Here is a 22712-nt window from a genome sequence, read left to right as displayed (position 1 = left end):
GATGTGTGTGTGTGTGTGTGTGTGTGTATACATATGTATATATATATATATGTGTGTGTGTGTGTGTGTGTGTGTGTGTGTGTGTGTGTGTGTGTGTGTGTGTGTGTGTGTGTGTGTGTGTGTGTGTGTATATATGTGTGTGTGTGTATATATAAAAGAAAGAGAGAGAGAGAGAGAGAGAGAGAGAGAGAGAGAGACAAAGAGAGAAAGAGAGAGAGAGAGAGAGAGAGAATTGAATACACATCAATGTGTGAATTCATCAATAATATAATGTATGAAAATGTCAAACTATAAAAAATGATCGTGTTTCAAAATTTGAAACAATAGATAAGTGTTTCAAAACCTACATGGTCTAACTCAGCCCAAGAGAAAATTACAAAGTACGACAAGTACTAACCACTTGCATGAGATCTCCATTTGATAGCTTGGATTGATGGATAGATCACATAATATGGTTTACATCCATCCCAAATAAACATTAAAAAACTGTAACTTATGTGCTCGCATGCTAGGTAAGGATGTCCTTCAGTGGCTTGATCGGCAAAATCCTTGCAAGTGCAGATCAAAAATCTTGCAGTATTGACTTCATAAGCCTCACTGTGCACTTGAAAACTTGAAGTTGACAACAAGAATTTCTAGTATTGCCTCTCTCTGATAACTTTGGGTGCTACGATATTTGCTTCCATCGATATTGTTGAGTCTATTCACTTTGCAACTGCTTTAGAAACTCCTAGACTATATCACACATTTGTTTTTTGGTGGTAGATATTATTGAAACATTAAATCGGTCATCTTGAAGTTTCTTTAATTTGATGCTTGACAAGTTAGCCCATCTTTCCATTGGCATGTGTTGTGCACTCTTCCAAGAATTTTTGTAATAATGTTGAACATCTACCAAGTGCAATCCATCTTGTCATTGCAGAACCACATAAATTGTGCTTTGGAACCACACTCAACACCCCTACCATTGACATTATCCCATGTTTTGATTCCCCAAAACAATGGCGTGACAAACCCTAATCCAATAACTTGTTCTTTCTTCGAAAGGGGTTCCTAACCAACCTTTGCATTGCAAACTAAATACTTTTGAGATTCTTTGGATTGCACACGTTGTCTTGTGTGATTCTGTCTCATCGAAAACCATGTCATCCAAGTTCTATTCTTTCGGAAATTATAGTGTTGACGTAGCGCCTTGATTTTGTCTTCGCTTCCTTAGTTGGGTCATAGACCTTGGACTATGTGACACATTTATCTTTCTATTGCTATTGATCATGTAGTTTTCCTCTGTTTTGAAAGAGTGACAATATCTCCAATGTTCATTGGTCACTAGTACATTGGAGTGCCCTATAGAGTGTGTTGTTTCCATTGGAGTCCTACCTTGTGCTATACGCATCTCTAACTTTTCAGCAAAAATCCATGTCCCATGTATCTTCCTTCCATAAAGTCAATCATCTTGACACCTTGCAACAATGAACTTTGAAAGGTCTGACACACATGCATCATAGAAATTCAGCATTTACTTACCTCCTTCACCTGCAAACCAACCTATGTCTTTTTTCTATGCTAGGTTAGTTGTGGAAATGTAAGTAATGTCCACATATCATGCATGATGTAAAGAAAAAGGAACAATCCTTCAATCTACAACTACTAGATGATTTCTTCAACGTGGGTATCGTATGTTTCCACCAACTTAGCCAACAATCCTGAGGAATATTCACATTTGAAAGTTTTCTTGTGGCCAACCATGAGCGAATACATCTGTAATGAGAGATAGCTTTCTCCTCACTTCTTGAACAACGCTAGAGTTCAAATAATCATTTGTGTTCATCTTAGAAGCTCTTAGTTAAAATTTGCATTGTATGTAGATGGAGGCTTTGCTCCCAATGAAAGAGACAAACTTTCCATCCACTCCATCATGTTAAGTGGGCCTCCTTTGAGCATTTAAACTATCCTCTAGGATGCAGTTTTTGAGATGTCAAGCTCAACATACACCACTCTTGGATGACTATCACCGATTGTCATCATCCTTGGCGTGCCCATTAGGGCCAAAAACGCGTTAAAAAAGGTTGTGTAGGGGATTGATTATTGCTAATTATCAGAGCCATTGATTGTCAAAACGGCTCCAAATATGGTCATTTTGGGTATTTAAAGCATATATGGAATTTAAAGTGTATCTAAGTATATATCTCTAAATATTTAAAGTCATTTTGGGTATTTAAAGCATATATATGGAATTTAAAGTGTATCTAAGTATATATCTCTAAATATTAAAAGCATATCTATGCTATTTAAATTGTATCTCAGTATATATCTCTAAGTATCTTAAAAAATCATTTTCATAATGTTCCTTTGCGCTTCACCTCTAATTTTTTTCTCATTCAATTCACTTGGTGGCACATAGTTGTTTCTTCACTTTTGAATGATCCAATCCCTCATTTTTCTCTCTTACTCTCCCATGACCTTTTAGAGTGCTCTACTCACTTTCACGAGATTTTTCTCTCCCATTCTAATTCTAACAACTCTTCTACTCTTGTTATCTCCATTATACCTTCTAATGTGTGCTCTTCACTACTTGTAATGAGTGAGTGAGACATCTTCCATTAGTGGTGTTTGTTGCAAGTTTCACTTGAATATTAAGCTCAACCAAGAATATGCAACTACGCGGAGTGATATCAAAGACCATTTGAAAATGCAAATGAAGCTCAAAAACTTTTCAATGAGGGGAAGAAGCACATTGACCTATGGAAAAATGGAAGTTTGTATCCACCGGATCCCAAAATCGGAAGGTATCCATGTTTTCACATACCCCATGATTTGATGAGATTTGTTGGAGATGGAGTTGATGGCTTACTAGGATATAGTTTTAGGCTATCTTAGTTACACATTAACCATGCACATTACATTCATTATCTCCACACACAAAAAAGAAAAAACTTCTTCTATAACCCCCAAGGATTTGACATTTGTCTCCCCAGCTGCAGCTATGTAGCTAGAGTAGCATAGAAAGTATCCCGCTCTTGAAGCATTGAATCGTACAACGTATCACAATATTCTAAGTGCAGTAGCTCTCTCAAGAAGAACGGCCCTGTTTGCATTGAAATCAAAGAAGGATGAACACAAACATGAGAAACCAGTTCCAAAGCCTCACTGGCAGGCCCACTGTTAGAAAGAGAATGAACTATCAAGTGAAGTCTTTAAGGGAGATCAGGAAAGCACAAACATCAAATTGACTTCATATCCCTAGGTTGCCCTTTATGAAAGTTGTCACGGAGATATCAAAGAGGTTGATTATCATGATGAGAAGTAAAACATTTGTTTCAATAAAGTGGCAATCCCAAGCCCCCATGTGCCTTTTGGAGGTTGCTGAGGACTTATTGATAGACTTTATGAATCATAGCTACATTTCAGCTACATTTGCTCACAGGGTCACACTTACGAGAAAATAATTTGTGTTTGTTTCAAGGCTAAGGTACAAGTTTGACAAGGTTATGGAGCCAATTCCTAGTGAAGACCTTAGGGACTACCAAATTTTGAATATTCCTCTTGCTAGGCAGCAAACATCATATTAGTAAATTTGGGAGTTTTCCAATTCCCACTTTCAAAAAGATTTTAAAAGTTGACCACATGGTCAAATCTTAGCCAATTTTTTAAGAGCATGGCCCGAAATGTAATGGAATTGGCCTATTTAATTTGAGAGTAGCGAAAATCAATGAGAGTACTTTTGAGAAATGACTTTGTGAGCATAGCGGGTGAACATAATTGAAGATAGCAACATAATCATAGCAATTAGTTAACTTGGCATGAACAATACTTTTGCAAGAGAGAGAATTTAGAGAACATGACAACAGTTGAGGACCGGATTTATGTGGAGCCGGTCCCCCCTCCAATAGGCATTTGTATTATGATTTCTCCCATTAAGAGAGACTTGTTACAATACAATCTTTGTGTTCCTTGTGACCTAGGTGGTGCAATGAATATGGAAAGCTTCATGCATCACAAACATAACATAAACTTGAAGAAAGCTTTAACTATCCCAAGCCTTAGTCCCAAGACCTCAAACACCTTCGAAGGTGGAGAGAGCTAGCAGGGAATGAGGGTAGGGAAGAGGAAGAAGAAACATTTCGTAGGAGAAAGAATTAGTTCCTCACTTATCATAACTCTTGTTGCTAGCATACATAATAGCATAGTAATGAAGAAGAAGGAGATTGCAAGCTTAAGCATTGAAGCATGGCTCTTGGTTGGATTTGCACTCCATATCCAAGAGTGTTGGTGTAGGCTCTCAACCTCTACTTTCTTGGAGAAGGAGAGGGAGCTCTTGCACTTTGCATAGCACACAATGAGAGTGTTTCTGAGTGTGTGTGGGTGAGTATACCCCTGTTGACCGCTGGGTCAACAACACAACATAACTCAAGTTTCGTACCAAAGTCTTATCTTTTGCGAGTTATGAAATGCTGCGAATTATGGCTATAAACGTCATTTGTAATGAGTAGTTATTCTAGTTTCAGAAGCCGGGGTGCAATGGCACTTCCAGATTGTAAATACAAAGCCATTTGACCCTTTCAACCCCATTTTTGGTTAAACCTAAGGTAGCCTTAGTATATAAGGTACCTAGGTCATTTTGTAAAGGGGAGACTTTAATCATAATCAAAACTTTAGCGTTGTCGTCTACTGTGTGTGAGAGAGAAAGAGAGTGAGCGTGAGCTTTATCCTCTCGCTACGCCTGGCTCGCTCAACACATTGGAGATCCGACTGCACCATTGTTGTAGGCTCGAGGAGAGCTACGCGACAACGCCAAGCATTCCACGCGAGACGAACATGCCGACGCATCTACGAGCTATTTGTGGTCGTAAGTGTATCAAATGATGTCTGTTTTCTGTGTACTAGTAGTCTATAGAATCGTGGCGACATAAGCTACGCATAGGTACTCATAAATTTCAGTTTCGGACACTTTCAAAATTTTGCTCTGTCATTCTACGCGTTTTCCGCAGATGGGTTTAGAGTGAGAGTTTTGAGTGTAGAAGCTTAGGGACAGGTGTATCCTAGTGAAGGGATGGTGTTCCTTAAGTTTCGTACAAATCTGGCATGATTAGGTGAGTTACCTTCCGTATGTGTGTATGTGGCTAGGTGGTGTAGTTGAGAGCAGTGAGGTTCTTGATTATGGTTTAGTTGGCCTTCCAGGTGTTGTATGTGTAGGATGGTCTCAGCCTGACAAGCTAAAGAGATTTCCTCCGTGTGCCTATCGTGTCATTTGTGTCCTCGATTGACATTATGTTGATCTAGGTAGTGTTTGCATGCACTTCATGGGTGTGTGAGTCGCTCCTCCAACAACCCCCTAAGCAACCCCCTAGCTTGCTTGGGTCGAACCCCCCTTGTAGCTCATGCTTGAAGCTCATTGGACCCCTCCAGGCCTAGCCAATCACAAGCACGAGGCATTACAAGCAGCAAGGGTAGCCTTGAGACAAGGGTCCCCCTTTCCCTTTTGAGAGAGAGGGCTCGATAAATGCTAAATCAATTAATTAAATCTTCTAAATTATTATTGGACCCCTTGGGTGGCCAACCACTAGGCTTCAGGCACACCATGAGGGCAACATGAGGAGGAACTTGACAAGTGTCCCTTTTGCTTTCTTTGTACCATGCATGCCTTGTGTGAGTGTGTGGGTGTTCTCTCTCATCCCCCCTCATGTAGGGCTCGCCCCCTCCTTGTAGGGATTGAATCTTTGACTTTTCAACACCTCAAGCCCCTCATGCATAGGCCCAGTTCCCACCACAAGCTTGGCTCATGAGCACTTTAAGCTTGGGGTGGGTTCTCACCTCAAGTGCAACCCTAGCATCTCAAGCATGTCAACCACCTCAAGCATCTCAATAATTAAGCACCTTAGTCATCAAGCATGACAAGTAGGACAAGCACCTTGAGCTGGGTCGGGTTCCCGCGCCTCAAGCTCAGCCCTAGCTTACCTAAGGTCAAAGGCCTTTTACACACATTATTGGAGGTCTTCAATGAAGCTAACCCTAAGTTCTTATGCTCCATTTTTTAGCCTTTCTCTTTGATAGACCATCTCTCATTTGGGCCCCTTTACCATTGGCCCCGTGTTGAGATAGATCTATAAGCACATCTCTATATCTTAACACTTGTTCCCGTTTATTCTCCCACATTAAGTGATCAATTTAATATGAGAAAATCATTTGGGTTGTTTAGATATTAGATTTTATGACATTACCTCTCTCTTGAAATCATAGTCGTCCTCAACTATGAGGTAGAAGAGATAAAGCCTTAGTCATTAGTCAATTTTACTTAGCGGGTAGAGGATCCCTTTTTACCCTACGACATCTTTCCAAGATGGATGACTAATCCATTTGGTGCTTGGGAGACATAGCTGCCGCAAGCATGTCTGCTCTTTAGTCCATTTCATTCTCCCAAAGCAGAGTGACAAATTCTACTTGGTGTTTGAGAGATGTCGTCATCACAAACATGATTCTAAGCATGCATACTAGTTAAATTTGTGCACAGTTAACAAGAGGACTAGTCTTATAAGACAAAAACATGAGTCATTTAAAAGAAATTTGTACATTTGCTTACTCTAATGTAGCATTGTAAGCATTGACAAGGTTCATAATATCCTTAAGTTGTATTCCTTGCATCCATCTAGCATCTTCAAAAGGATAATTTTTGAACTTAATAAGATACCGTCTGATAATCTTACCATGTCGTAGTACCTTGTCTTCATGTCGAAGGACAGCTTCGGGTTGTAGCACCTCTTCTTAGTCTTCAACTTTGGGAGGGTCTTCAATAATTGGTTCAGTTGGTGGCTCTCCTTTGTAGGGCTTAAGTAGGCTTACATGAAAGGCATTGTGTATGAGCCAATGGTTGGGCAACTTGAGTTGATAAGCCGTCTCATTGATGGGCTTAATTAGGCTTACATTCACCTTGTAGGATGGTTCCTAAGGTGAGTATACCCCCTAAGCAACCCCCTAGCTTTCTTCGGTCGACCCCCCCTTGTAGCTCATGCTTGAAGCTCATTGGACCCCTCCAGGCCTAGCCAATCACAAGCAGGAGGCATTACAAGCAGCAAGGGTAGCCTTGAGACAAGTGTCCCCCTTTCCCTTTTGAGAGAGAGGGCTAGATAAATGCTAAATAAATTAATTAAATCTCTTAAACTATTATTGGACCCCTTGGGTGGCCAACCAATAGGCTTCAAGCACACCATGAGGGCAACATGAGGAGGAACTTGACAAGTGTCCCTTTTGCTTTCTTTGTACCATGCATGTCTTGTGTGAGTGTGTGGGTGTTCTCTCTCATCCCCCCTCATGTAGGGATCGCCCCCTCCTTGTAGGGATTGAATCTTTGACTTTTTGACACCTCAAGCCCCTCATGCATAGGCCCAGTTCCCACCACAAGCTTGGCTCATAAGCACTTTAAGCTTGGGCTGGGTTCTCACCTCAAGTGCAACCCTAGCATCTCAAGCATGTCAACCACCTCAAGCATCTCAATAATTAAGCACCTCAAGCATCTCAAGCACCTCAATCATCAAGCACCTCAAGCACCTTAGTCATCAAGCATGACAAGTAGGACAAGCACCTCGAGCTGGGTCGGGTTCCCGCGCCTCAAGCTCAGCCCTAGCTTACCTAAGGTCAAAGGCCTTTTACACACAATATTGGAGGTCTTCAATGAAGCTAACCCTAAGGTCTTATGCTCCATTTGTTAGCCTTGCTCTTTGATAGACCATCTCTCATTTGGGCTCCTTTACCATTGGCCCCGTATTGATATAGATCTATAAGCACATGTCTATATCTTAACACTTGTTCCCGTTTATTCTCCCACATTAAGTGATCAATTTAATATGAGAAAATCATTTGGTTTGTTTAGATATTAGATTTTATGACACGAAAGATATTTTTAAGTAGTATCCTATGGAAGGATGTGATCATAAAAATTAATTTGACATTTGTCCATATGGCCAAATATTCAAGACATTGGTAGTTCCCACATTGGCTCTAAAGTCTCAAACTCTCTAATATGGTGTTAGCAGAAGATGTTAGGGATTGTCATTGAAGATGTTACACTCTTGTATGCACAAGAAAGGCCAAGGATATCAAAGAAGGCAAGGAGGTTGAGAGAGAGCAAGAGAGGATATCAAATGATGCTAATTTGACAGAGCAAGCATAAATTTTAAGAGCATCCAACTCCCTCATTTATGGAAAAGTGACAGGACAAATGGTTGTGGAAGCCTCCATGCATGGGGATGATGAGGTGTACTATGACATACTCCCTGAGGACACAAGTATGCTTGTAAACCCCAACATTGAGGTTGGTGATACTCTGCTATTTATATATCTCAGGTATGTGTTTATCCCCTTGCTAATTATTGGTTCATGCCTACATGGGCCTCATTGGGGGATGTATTTCCTTTGTCTCTAGGTGTCTTATGTGTGATCTTCCTGAGGCTATGTCTATGAAAGTATCTATACTTGATCCTCAAGTGACACAATCCCTATTCAAAAAGCAATGAAATCTTTCAATTTTTTTCAAAAATTTTGACATACTGACATGCAATCTCATAATATACCCCTATGTTGAAGAGTAAGTGTAGCTCCTAACATTTTTTGTATATTGTGGTATTCCTAGCTAGTTTTTATTTTTCTTGTAGAGATTATTGGAGTCTTATTATCTTCAATCTTTTGGAGAAATATTCTATATTTATGAACTCATTGCCAAGTATTCATGAGAGAAGTAAATTGTAAGCGCCTGAAGCATTGTCTATGTTTGATGGCCCCTTGTTTTCAAATAGCTCTTTGTTTGAGATCTCCTTTTGTGCATGGAGTGCTTCCAAACATATTGTTGGTCACCTAAGTACCACAAAACAAGGATTAAAATATATTAGCATTCAAGTACTACAATCAAAAATTTCCTTTACAAACAGACTCAACATCTTGTGGATGGAGTGTGCTTGCCAATGCATGGAGATATCTTGAGCCAATGTGTAGGGTAATTACACTCATTGTAAGCGTGCATCACATGTGCCATTGATTTTTTTTTATTTTCTAGCTTGTGTACTCATGTTCTTCATGTTTCTTCTATTCTCTACAATTACATGAATATCCAGAGTCTTGGGTCATGTGGGTGACGGAGAAGGTTGTTTCCTTGGTCTTGGAAAGATCAATGAACCCAAATGATCCAAACTCTCCTATGCCACCAAACCCAAATGATCCAGACTCTCCTATGCCACCAAAGAAAGGTAAAGCCACCAAGGGTGTAGCTACAAAAAAGGAAGGACAAGAAGAAAAGCCCTACAAAGAAAAAGAGCAATGCAAAAAAGAGTCCTGCAAAATAGAGCCATGCAAAGAAGAGCCCTGCAAAAAAGAGTCATGCTAAAAATAGCCCTGCAAGAAGATCCATGCAAAGAAGAAGCCTGCCAAGAGAACTATCTCTACCAAGAAGAAGAGCTCTGCCAAGGGAAAAGCACAAGAAAAGGGCCCTCCATTCCACTCACCACTAAAATTCAAGGTTCAAAGAACAATAAGGGGGAAAAGCTTGGCTCACCTTTCAAACTTGCTTTCATGTTTTCCAAGAAGGCTTCCACGTCTCCCAATCCAACCCCTGAGGAGCCCAACTCATCACCCCCCAAGGAACCCAACTCACCACCACTCCCTCCTAAATTGATTTCACCCCCTCAACACAAAAGGAAAAGGGTCTCTGCAGATGCAGGATCCTCTCATGCAAAAAGAAAATTGGATTCTTTGATTAGTTATGTACATTTTTTTTTCACTTTATCCATATGAATAGACACCCTTTTCTGGTTCATACTTTTATACTTAAAATTTTAATGCCAACTATTTGATTCTTAATTATGTATCATGGTATCATTTAGATTTAATATCACATCAATTATAATCATTACAACAAGGTAGAAAAGACATGTATATTTGGAAAATGTAATGATTACAGCATTGAACTCGACTTTTGTCAAGTCCTTGCAAGTGTCTCAAATGCAACTCTTTTTTGGGGGGAGACATGTGATGCATGAGTTTGAATTCTCCATCCTTGTGCTCACAACAATGCCATCCACTTTCAATCTATACTCAAGGGACATTTCATCAAGAAACTCAAGAGATTCTTTGACATCTTGTAGTCTCCAATTTGTTGTCCCTATAAGGCTTCTAGGCTTAGTGAATGGATGGACTATGACCTTTAGTTCACTCTCAATAATTTTTTGCAGAGTCAAGAGGAGCGCAACAACTACCTAACTCGCTTCTCCATCTCCTAAAGTCGTAGCCCAAAACTAATGATTGACGGCATAGTTGGTATGAGATAGACATAGATTTTGGTCTTACTCTACAACTGATATTATCACCAATATGAATGTTTATTTGGTACCCTAGTCTTCTTCAAGTATAGTATCTAGTTTAGTCATAGACAGTCTTCTATTAAGCCACATCATCCTTGTCCACTGCAAATCCTTTTTTTTTAAACATTCCAAAAAGACATGTGTAGACAAGGACCATTGAGCCTTAATTTCTCTTAAAATACTACCCGGAGCCATAGCTTTAAGGATATCTTCTTTGATTTTGGATTTGAAGTTTGAAATGGTACATGCATCATCAAGGGCTTCCCAATCAAGTGATCTTATGGTGGGAATGGGCAATTCATGTAGTTCTCCATATGCACCTTCTCTTTATCGAACCTTGGCAATATAGACTAACAAATCCATTGTTTTGTGAGATGAATGTGTCTTGTCAACATACATAACATCTACAATCCCCTTATGAATTTCTTTGAATGTGCTACTGACGGGAGCAAAGCGAACCCCGAACCCCGACGGCCTCTAAAACACCGGGGACCGAATGGCGCGCCTCGAGCCTGTCATGGTAAAGCAAACAGGGGGCACCACCTAGCTTCAGCGGCTAGGACACAAACAACACACTACCATAACAAAGTTTTCATCCAAGAGAGATGGGTGCTTGGGAGTAATGATGAACAGGAAGGGAAATGAGATCAATAGAGAGAGAGAGAGAGAGAGAGAGTGAGGGAGGGGGTATGGCGGCTTAGTACTTGGGCACCACAGAAGGATGGCGAATCCGCACACCCTTCACACATACACAAGCTCACTCCAAACACAAAACTAGGTGGTGATTCCGCACACCTCACATGGGAAAAACATTGCAGGAAAACATAATCACAAAACCTCAAGCTTTATTTAGAGAATAAGGCGATGAAATGGGGAGCATAGGGTAGGGGAATGAGAAGGGAGAGAGTGGTAGAGCACATGGCGGATAGGTGGGAGTTGATGGCGAAGACTCGCACGGGGGTTATGGTCATCATCCTTCATTTAGTTGCCCTTCATCTTCCATAGCCAAGGGTGTGGAGGTCATGCTCAAGACACGCATGGTGATTGCGGTGATGGTGATGGTGTGGTTGTATGTGTGTGTGTGTGTGTGCACTAGGCACACACAGTGCATAGTGTGTTCTTTGGTGATGTTGTGTGTCCTTAGTGTGATGGTGACCCCTCTTTATATATGGGAGGAGGGGGAAGAAATTCTAGAATTTAGAAATGAAGAAATCATTATCTACATAGGCCATGTGACTGTGGGTCCCACTTGTCTGGCTGTGTGTATATGTGTCAGAACAGCAGTCTCATGAGAGAGAGACTAAGAGAGAGAGATGGGTTGATGAAAAAAAGTGAGAAGTGACATGGAGAATAAAGTAATTACAAGAGGGGAGAGAGGGGAGTGTGTTCAGAGGTGAATTTGTGTAAAGATGTGTATGAACACAAGAAAAATCAGGTAACCACCGGGTGGGGATGGGTCTGTGGGCATCTTTTTCAGTGAAACTGAGTGTGTGTGAGTGTGGGGGAGGTTATTTAGCTACAATACAAGAGACACGGCGCCCTTTAGAGAGAGAGGGGGGTATTTGGGTCATGGGATATGATAGGAGAGAGAAAGAGGGGGTGGGTATTCTATTTTGGAAGATAGGGTAAGTTGCATTTGAGTTAGGATGCATTATTGGTGAGAGGTGGGGTAGCTTGAGGAGAGAGAGAAAGGAGAAAGGACAAGGGGAAGAGAGAGAGGGTTGACCTTTTGAGTGGAGGAGAGGAAAAGGGACACCCGGCGAGGCAGCAGTGAAGAAAAAGGAGGCAAGGTGGGGATGGGCTACCCCGCAGGCATGAGGTGGCCTATTTTACCTTTCTTATATATTTACATAATCATACTTTATTTTTTTCTTACTTTTTCCAATGCCTTTTATCACTCCCTCCCTAAGAGGGGGTTTTCATGGGGTGGGGATGAGAGAAGAGGGGTATGGGAGCTTGGCTTGTGAAAAGTCCCCCATCATTAGCCCTCCCCTTTTGGCTACAGGCATTCATGTCTCTAGCTCATCTGTTTGATCATTATCGTCGGAGGTGACGGCTGATGGTGTGTCCTCATCTGGAATGTCAATTGGTGGAGCCTGGTCAAATCGAAGAAAATAAGGTTTAAGTCGCCAACCATTTACCCTGGTTTTATGAAGTTTTCCATCAGCCTCCATAAGCTGGTAGCTTCCATTGGCATACTTTTTCCTGATGATGAAAGGGCCTTCCCATCGGAGCAGAAGTTTCTTATCCTTGAGCGTGTCGAAGCGATTGTCGTAGCAGAGCACCAACATTCCTTTCTTCAATTCTTTTTTTCGGAGATGCTCGTTAAAGCTAAGCTGTCTATGCTCTGCTTGTGCTGCATAATAATTTATTGCTAATTCTCTGTCCAACTGCAGTCTTTCCAAGTTGATGATGTGATCTCTCAAATGCATGTTGGGTTGTTGAAGTTGGCTTGCCATTACTCTAAGACTTTGTAGTTGCACTTCAATGGGCAAGATTGCTTCCTTACCAAATACTAGATGATACGGTGTGAATCCCAAGGATGTAGGAAATGAAGTTCTGTAGGCCCATAAAGCTGGTAGTAGATACTTATCCCAGTCTCCGGGATGATTGTTTACCTGCTTGGTAATAATTTTAGAAACCATTCCATTCACCTTTTCAACTAGGCCATTACATTGAGGGTAATATGGTGAAGAGTGCCTCCTTGTAATGCCCCGTTTCTGCATTAATTCTCCTACCAAGTCTGCTCTGAAACCTGGCCCTCTATCAGAGATGATCTCTAAAGGTGTGCCAAACCTACAGCATATGTGCTCATAGATAAATTTAGCTACCTCTACCGCTGTGATTCTAGTGGTGGTTGTAGCCTCTACCCATCTAGTCATGTAGTCGACCCCCATGATAATGTAGAATTTTCCTGAGTTGACCCTAGGTAATGGCCCAATGGCATCGATACCCCATTTTTCAAATGGGCCATATGAGAGAATAGGTGTCTGTGGTTCAGGCATAAGTGACCTAGTGCCGACCTTTTGACACAACTTACACGTTTTGCACCAATGGTGTACATCACGGTTGAGGCTAGGCCATATGAAGCCTGCCTGCAAGATTTTCCTACTTGTTATTTCTAGGGCAAAGTGACCACCACAAACCCCGTCGTGACAGCTAGCAATTACTCCCGTGATTTTGTGAGAGAGAGGGACCTTCCTGAGTAGTTGGTCCTTACCCTTACAGTACAAACCATCATTGATGAGTCGATACCTTGTGGCCTTCCACGTCAGCCATTGCTTCTGTCCCTTTGTTAAATCTGATGGGCATTCCCCTGTTTCCAAAAAATGCATGATGTCAGGCAAGGCATCACTTCCTTGAAATAGAGGGAGCTTTAGTTTTATTGCTCCAACCACCACTTCCTGTAGTCTTTCACTTGCTAGGGCATCTGCTTCTTGGTTTTGAGCCCTTGGGATATGGTGTATTTGAACTTCTTCAAACTTACCCAACAAGGTTTTTACACCACTTAAGTGAGTCCTTAAACTAGGATTCTTGCATTTCCATGCTCCATTTACTTGCCTTACCAGAAGTAGAGCATCCCCAAATACATTAAGGTGTTGTACACCTTGCGAGACACACCATTGTAGACCCTTGGTTAGTGCTGCATACTCAGCTTCATTGTTAGAATGTGAATCTAAAAATTGGCCCAATGAAAATACCTTTGTCCCTTTGTCATCAAAGACCACTATGCCTGCAGCTGCTTTGTCGGACACTCGCTTGTAGGCTCCATCAAAGTAGAGAGAGTATGCTCCTTCTACCATCGGTGGTACTGGAGGTAATCGGACTTCTCCTTCCTTAGATTGCTTCTCCTTCCTTTCAAAGACTTGGTAGGTCATGAGTCCCCCCAAACTTGCCCTTGTCGTGCTTTCTACCTGTACCGTGTAGTCAAACTCTTGCAGAAGAACTATCCATTTAGTAATTCTAGCAGACACATCCATGTGTTGTACAACATAGGGAAATATTTCATCCGTGGTTAGAATCACAAATTGCTTAGGCAGCAAATATGACCTAAACTTTGTAGTTGCAAATCTAAGAGCTAGTACTAAGTGTTCCACATGGGTGAAACCTTTCTCTCCTGTTGTCATCATTCGACTAGAGAAGTAGATTGGCCTCATGAAAGATGTCGTCGTATCCTTTTGGAATAGCACAGCCCCCAATGAGTCATCACCAACACTTGAGGTGACATAGAATTTTTCATCCCACTTAGGTGGTGAGATAGTTGGCAGAGTGGCTAAGACCTCCTTTACCTTGTTGTAGTGATGTTCGCTTTCCTCATCCCAAGTGAAAGTTGATCTTTGAGTGAGTTGTTGCAGTGGTAGAACAAGTTGTGATAGTAGATGTATGAATCTACTTAAGTACCTCACCTTCTGTAGAAAAGAGACCAGTTGACGTGCGATCGTTGGTGAAGGTAGGGCTATGAGTGCGGACACCTTACTTGGGTCGGCATTGATACCTCTTGCTGAAATTTCATGGCCTAGTAGAATGAATTTACTCTCCCCAATGTGACATTTATCCACATTTAATTGCCCACCTAGGCTCTGCAACCTGGCCAAACCTTCAGTTACCTTTTCTAAATGTGAAATACGGGAGCTATATATACAAAAATCATCAATGAACACTCTTATGGATGTTCCAAAGAACGGTTGAAAAACATATGTGACATATTTTTGGAATGTGGCAGGTGCATTTGTGAGACCAAATGGCATAACCATGTATGCAAAACAACCCCATGGCGTGATAAAAGTGGTTTTTAGCTGATCTTCCAAGGCTATGCGTATTTGAAAGTATCCAGAATAACCATCACAGACGGTATAGCATTCAAAACCCGCTACTTCATTCAGAATTTCATCCAAGAAAGGGAGAGGAAAGTGGTCTCTCTTTGTAGCTGCATTTAGTGGTTTGTAGTCAACACGGACCCTCCACTTACCATTCTTTTTATGCGTCACCACTACGGGTGACACCCATTCTGAGTTTTCTATAGGATAGATGAATCCCGCCTCCAGCAGTTTCCTTACCTCGGCCAAGAGTGCCTTTTCTTGTATGACCCCCAGTCGTCGTAGCTTTTCCACAATTGGTTTTACCCCTTCCTTCAGCTTAATATGATGTTCCACCACTGTAATGCGTGTGATTCTTTCATAGTTGTCAATGAACAGGTTAGGAAATCCCATCAACATTTGCAAAAAACTATCTTTCTCCTCAAGTGTTAATTCCGTAGACAACATACCCTTCAACCTACTTCCTCCTAGGCCAGGTGATTTTCTCTCCTCTTCGTTGGGTTTCCCTTTTGGTGATGGATCACCGGTTGTGCTTACCCTTTGTGGATCCTTCATAATGATACCCATCACATCAATGGAACTGTCACTTTCGTCGGTGGATGTGGTCTCCTCCTCAGAACTGGAACATTCGCTAGTGGTTTCATCTGCCGATGTTTCCAGATTCATTTTCTTATGCTTGCCAATCCTCATGTCGTAGTAGATTGTCTCCCCTTTCTTACCGGTCATGCGTAGAAGGCCAGTACCCCAGTCCTATTTTGCCTTCATGGCCATCAACCATGGCCCTCCCAAAATTAGTGTATAGCCCTCCCCCTTAGTAGGCATTACTGTAAACATCTACCTCTACCTCAGTGTTGAAAGCTTTGATTTTCACGGCACTTACCACACCCACACAGTTTACTTTTGCGTTGTTTGCCATCTTTGCCTTGCATGGAGAAGGCCTGCCAACCTCGAGCCCTAATCGAAGCATCATAGCTTCGCTCATTACACAGATTTGTGCACCTCCATCAATGTAGGTGTTTCCAACCCTCTTTCCTTTTATGTTTACGTCGACAATTGGAAGGATGTCATCCATGTTGCATCCCGAAATTGCTCCGGCTACCTTTGTTTTGGAGCGTCTTATACTTACCATTTTAGACCATTGTCGCTTACTTTAGGTACAAGATGTAGCAGTTGTGGCCATGTAATCTTTGGTCCTTGCTCTGCCACATCCAATGTTAGATCATAGGGCTTAGAACTTTCCCCTAGCTGGAAGTCGGTGATGCCCAATTTCTGTCGTGGCCTGGATGGCCTCTTGCTAGTTTCTCCTCTCATGCTTCTCTCATCATCTGATTGTGTAGCTTTCTCCCTCCTAGCTCTTTTCACAGTCATGGCCTCAACTGGTTATAAAAAGGTTACCTTCTCCTTACCCTTGTCCCTCTCCTTTGCTCTGGGTGGATCCACTACTACGGCTTTTCCTTTCTCTCCTAGCCTTATGATGTTTACAGGGCGATCAGGTGGTGGGGCTGGTAGAAGAGGTGGAATGGATTTTTGTAGTGGTGTCTGGGGTGGACGTAGAATTTTTGTTGGTGGGGTTGGTGCTCGAGGTGGGGGTGTTCTTTCTCTAGGGGGTGACAATTGGTTCCTCCTACCTCCTCTATTATAGTTTTGTCGTGGTTTGGGACAGTAGTACATACCGTGACCGTCTTCTCCGCAGTTGTAGCAATGATACTCCCTGTTTTGTCAGCGTGCTCTTCCAGGGTCTTGATCTCTTTCTTGACTCCTCCCTTGTTGTATTAAGTGGACAGACAAATTCAGCAGTTGGTCAGTAATATGGGCCAACATATCTTGTTGGTCATCTCTTACCCCAAGAGCCGGTGGTGGTGGTGGAATGGTGGTTGTCGTAGTTGTTGGTCGACGTGATGTTGTTGTTTCTGTTGACTCGGTTTCTTTGGCTTTCATTCGCAGCTTCTTGTCCTTAAGGCGAGCAATCTCAACGGCTAACTCGTACGTAGCCAGGAATCTACCTTTCACCTTCTCCTTGAGAAGCGGCCATAAGCCATGCGTGAACCGATCTTTTTTTAGGAAATCGGGTGCAGCTTTTCCCCTTGCCAGTGACTCAACCCACCGTTCCCACAAATCCACAAATTTGGACTCATAGGTGGCATATTCTAAAAGACGCTCCTGCTTCAAGTCTCTCAACTTTTCCCACAACTTTTCTGAAGTGGTACCTCCCCCAAAGCGCCTCTTAAAAGCGGTTTTTAAGGGTTCCCAGTCATCCTTGGTTTCTTGTGGAAGTGCATTGTACCATGATCTAGCTTCTAGCTTCATGAGATGCTTAAAGATTCTAACCCGGGATTCATCCGTATCTTTGTTGCTCACTACACATGCTACTTCAAAGTCACCTAGGAAGTCTGTTACCAAATCCTCCCCCTTCTTTCCTTTAAATGTTGGAAATGCTACACTTGCCATGATTACTGAGAGAGAGCTAGAAAGACACACTGCTCAACTTGCAAAAGTTTTTTTCTTCTTTACAAGGAGGCGTGTATACCCTCTTATACTAGGACATAGATTAAAAATTCAAACGGTACATTGCCTTGTACCAAAGGTAGGACAAATGGTTGATCTGATGCCAGAACCTCAAAAAATCGCTCCCCACCCAGCATGGTGTCAATGACGTGCTAGTAGTGAGCCTTCAAATCCAATATTACCTTGATTGAGAGTACACGTGTTGGTATGTGTGATCTGTCTTGAGGTAGGTTGTATTGATTCATGTGAAGCTTAGAGGTGCTTAGTCACTATCCAAGCTTGTGGGAGAGGGTGGTATTCTTTCTTGAAACAAACTCAGTAGATCCCTAGTTTCTCTAGTGAGAGTGTGAGCCAATGATTCCGTTATCTGTGCTGCACCATCAGGTGCGACTTGAAAACTGACTGTGATAATTACCTCGGTGACTTGAGTTACCCGATTCTCAAAGTAGAATAGTGTTGATTCTCTATTGTGTAGAGCTCCTTCCATTTTGTTGTTATGGGTTGGTTGTAGGTTGCGGACATGGTTTCGACCTTCTCCTTCTTCTTCTTGGAACTTGGCCTATGTATATCCACTGGGTTTGGCGTGTTGGTTGACTCTCCCACTGCAAATCGATTACCGTTATGCCTGGCACTCGAGCTTCGATGGAGATGCGGAGTTTGTCTAGTTGTGCTTGGATCTCTTCTTCTTCTATCGTCCAATTACCAAATCCTGCTAGCCATTCATCCATTCACAATAGTTTAGGGGTTTCAGTCTTGTAAACTGAAGGGTTTCATGAAAAGATCCTCGGTTCGGGCACCAAATGACGGGAGCAAAGCGAACCCCGAACCCCGACGGCCTCTAAAACACCGGGGACCGAATGGCGCGCCTCGAGCCTGTCATGGTAAAGCAAACAGGGGGCACCACCTAGCTTCAGCGGCTAGGACGCAAACAACACACTACCATAACAAAGTTTTCATCCAAGAGAGATGGATGCTTGGGAGTAATGATGAAGAGGAAGGGAAATGAGATCAATAGAGAGAGAGAGAGAGAGTGAGGGAGGGGGTATGGCGGCTTAGTACTTAGGCACCACAGAAGGATGGCGAATCCGCACACCCTTCACACATACACAAGCTCACTCCAAACACAAGACTAGGTGGCGATTCCGCACACCTCACATGGGAAAAACATTGCAGGAAAACATAATCACAAAACCTCAAGCTTTATTTAGAGAATAAGGCGATGAAATGGGGAGCATAGGGTAGGGGAATGAGAAGGGAGAGAGTGGTAGAGCACATGGCGGATAGGTGGGAGTTGATGGCGAAGACTCGCACGGGGGTTATGGCCATCATCCTTCATTTAGTTGCCCTTCATCTTCCATAGCCAAGGGTGTAGAGGTCATGCTCAAGACAAGCATGGTGATTGCGGTGATGGTGATGGTGTGGTTGTGTGTGTGTGTGTGTGCACTAGGCACACACAGTGCATAGTGTGTTCTTTGGTGATGTTGTGTGTCCTTAGTGTGATGGTGACCCCTCTTTATATAGGGGAGGAGGGGGGAGAAATTCTAGAATTTAGAAATGAAGAAATCATTATCTACATAGGCCATGTGACTGTGGGCCCCACTTGTCTGGTTGTGTGTATATGTGTCAGAACAGCAGTCTCATGAGAGAGAGACTAAGAGAGAGAGATGGGTTGATGAAAAAAAGTGAGAGGTGACATGGAGAATAAAGTAATTACAAGAGGGGAGAGAGGGGAGTGTGTTCAGAGGTGAATCTGTGTGCAGATGTGTGTGAACACAAGAAAAATCAGGTAACTACCGGGTAGGGATGGGTCTGTGGGCACCTTTTTCAGTGAAACTGAGTGTGTGTGAGTGTGGGGGAGGTTATTTAGCTACAAGACAAGAGACATGGTGCCCTTTAGAGAGAGAGGGGGGTATTTGGGTCATGGGATATGATAGGAGAGAGAAAGAGGGGGTGGGGTATACTATTTTGGAAGATAGGGTAAGTTGCATGTGAGTTAGGGTGCATTATTGGTGAGAGGTGGGGTAGCTTGAGGGGAGAGAGAAAGGAGAAAGGAAAAGGGGAAGAGAGAGGGGGTTGACCTTTTGAGTGGAGGAGAGGAAAAGGGACACCCGGCGGGGCAACAGTGAAGAAAAAGGAGGCAAGGTGGGGATGGGCTACCCCGCAGGCATGAGGTGCCCTATTTTACCTTTCTTATATATTTACATATTCATACTTTTTTTTTTCTTACTTTTTCCAATGCCTTTTATCACTCGCTCCCTAAGAGGGGGTTTTCATGGGGTGGGGACGAGAGAAGAGGGGTATGGGAGCTTGGCTTGTGAAAAGCCCCCATCACTACTTAGGCTCTGCACAGGCTGCCCATCCGCTGTGATTGACAAAAAGATAACTAAAATAGAATCAAAAAATGAGAAAACAATGGGAGAATGTTAAACTCATTGTATTGAATAGATAAGTTTTTGTATTCTTTACAGTAAGAATGGAGCATGGGATGCTCATCCAAGTTTAGCACCGTATCCTTGGCCATGTACACATGTTGAACTTTAGCTAGTCATCCATTCTTGGTCACTTTGAAGGAAAGAATACGACCTTTGCAATGGTTTTTTACTTTATCTCACTTGGTTCTCTTCACTCTATGCACACCTTTGCAGGAAGGAAGCATTGTTACCGAGTCATTCACATGAAAAGACATGGGCTTCCAAAGACCATCCTCTCTGACATTATGAAAGTCACAAGAAGTTATGCTATGAGAAGGGCGACGTGTAGAAGATGCCGTGGAAACTAAGATATCAGAGAAGAAAAATGAGAATACAGTGACGAATAGAAGCAAATCTCTCACAAAATGGAGGGAAGGTGAAAAAAGTAGACGGTTCAAAAAGGTAGGTGATGTGTCCATTGTTTTTCGAGCCTTCAAAGAGAGATTTTGTATCTTCTGGCAATAATTTTGTGAAATATAGAATAGAAAAAAAGGTCAGACTTCAGTGCTTTGAACTCCAAATCTAATGGGCTTAATCACCGAAACCACCTAAATATAGCAGTTTTGGCCAAGTGACAAAGACGTTTAGCCGTTCTCCACCAAAATAAGACGATCGAGACCCAAATAGAGGAGACACTAGTGCCATACTTTTGTATACGTCTCAAATGACTATTGGACTATTCTTTAATCCTTAGATTGACAAACGGCCCTTTTCTAGTCGTTTTTTCTCTTAATGCTTGGTGGATATGCATATCTTCGCCAAAGATACTACAATTGGACTACACCAACTTGGTCTACCTACCAGAGTCATGGCATGCTTATCCATACTGGCGGTTCACGTTATGTTGTGCTTTTCCTTTTATGCTTTGTAGACTTCTTATCTTCAATAAGTGAAGAAAAAGAATTAGAAGGTTTTGTTTCCATCTCTTTGTGTCTGTGCTTACAAAATCTCAAGCTCTTTCCTTCTGCATCTCTTAACATGGTATCAGAGCCTGGTTGTGGCTGAGAAGCTTGAAGCAGCAAGCAAGAGTATCAACAAAAGCCGTATCAAGATTTTTTAGGGTCATCTTCAAACTGTCTTTGATTGAGGTGCTTCTTTTTTAAAATTGTGTGTCGCGGGCTTGTACTTACTCCTTTGGGCTCAACTTGTTCAACCAGATTTTCATTTTTTGTATTGCGGCCTTTGTTTTGGAATTAGAGTACGTTTGCGTGTAAAAACGCTAAGGTTCACGATTTTGATGATTAACATTTTGGTAGTGCAGAGAGTTCTATTTTGATTGCAAGGTTCACAGATAGTATTTAGTATTGTGAAACTAAGTAGTACGGATACTATGGGTAGAGGTGATAACTAAATATTTTTAGCAGGGTGCTAAAAAGTGTAAACACACACAAAATCTTATATTTACCAAGTTTATTAGTGTGGGCTAATCAAGGGTTAGTAACCACTATTTGTACTCCTTAATAGCTCACATGAAAGCTCTTGTTGATCATTATCTCCACACATGCAAATGAAAGAAAGAGAATCTTTGAAGTGCAACTAATTAGAGGCACAAAATATACAAAAACATGCAAAATCAATGTAAAAGGTGTACTCTGATGAAGGAAATATGATTCAGATATTTGGAGGAGGAGGGGAAGGAAAAGTTCCAATTAATTTGGCTCAAGGAAATGCTAAATGCAATCACTAAGTATGCATGACACCTACAACCTCCTCAATCAACTGTAATCAAACCATAGAGGAAGTGGCTCATTGGACCACCAACAACATGCCCACACATAGAAGATTATGATGTTGATTAATAAGTAATTCAACTAATGGATCTAGATGAGATTAGAAAATAGCAACCTCATTGTGTCTTTGATACCAATTGAAAGGTTAGGGTTAAAGTCTCATAATTATTGTAGAATTCATAATGAAATGAGAGAGAGCAATTGGTGGACAATGTACAAAGTAAAAAATAATAACAATTGTCATGACACGGGTCCTGTACCCTAAGAACTAGGTTAGTCATGGACTACGGCCAAGGGGTCGGGCTAGGCAGTGTGGACAGGGATCCGTCTAGGGAAAGGGGCTAGGAGCCCGCCTATAAAGGGAGGTTGGGAGGAGGATCCAGGAGAGCCTAGTTACCTAGTTCTTACACTAGTATCAGAGCCACTCCTTTTTGGGACACAGGCGTGGAGAGCCAGCCGTTTTTAGCTTTTTCATGTGCATGAGGCGGGGAGCCGTGGAAAACGTCCCTACTCAGGCGGAAGATCCCTACTCAGGCGAGCACCGTGTGCAGGGCCTCTTGAGGCGAGGAGGGAAGGACTGTCGACCTCCACCATAGGCTGCACTGTAGGACTCGGCGAATGCGCGCTGGGATTGGCTGCAATACCCGTCACAGAGGCTACCCCCGCGGAGCACCGCACGCGCCATCACCTCTTTGCCAAGCCCTCACGGCACTGTCGGGCGCCATAGCCGACTGACAGTGTTGGTTTTTCACACTAAAAAGCCCAAAGGACTTTGGCCTTGGGCATTCTCCTCAAAGTTTTTGAGCAAGGATGCATGCCCACCTCGGCGTACACCCATACAAGCTG

Source organism: Adiantum capillus-veneris, chromosome 7 (genome assembly GCF_014529385.1).
Source record: "Adiantum capillus-veneris isolate H3 chromosome 7, ASM1452938v2, whole genome shotgun sequence".
Classification (NCBI taxonomy): Eukaryota; Viridiplantae; Streptophyta; class Polypodiopsida; order Polypodiales; family Pteridaceae; genus Adiantum; species Adiantum capillus-veneris.
Note: the sequence above shows the minus strand (reverse complement) of the source record.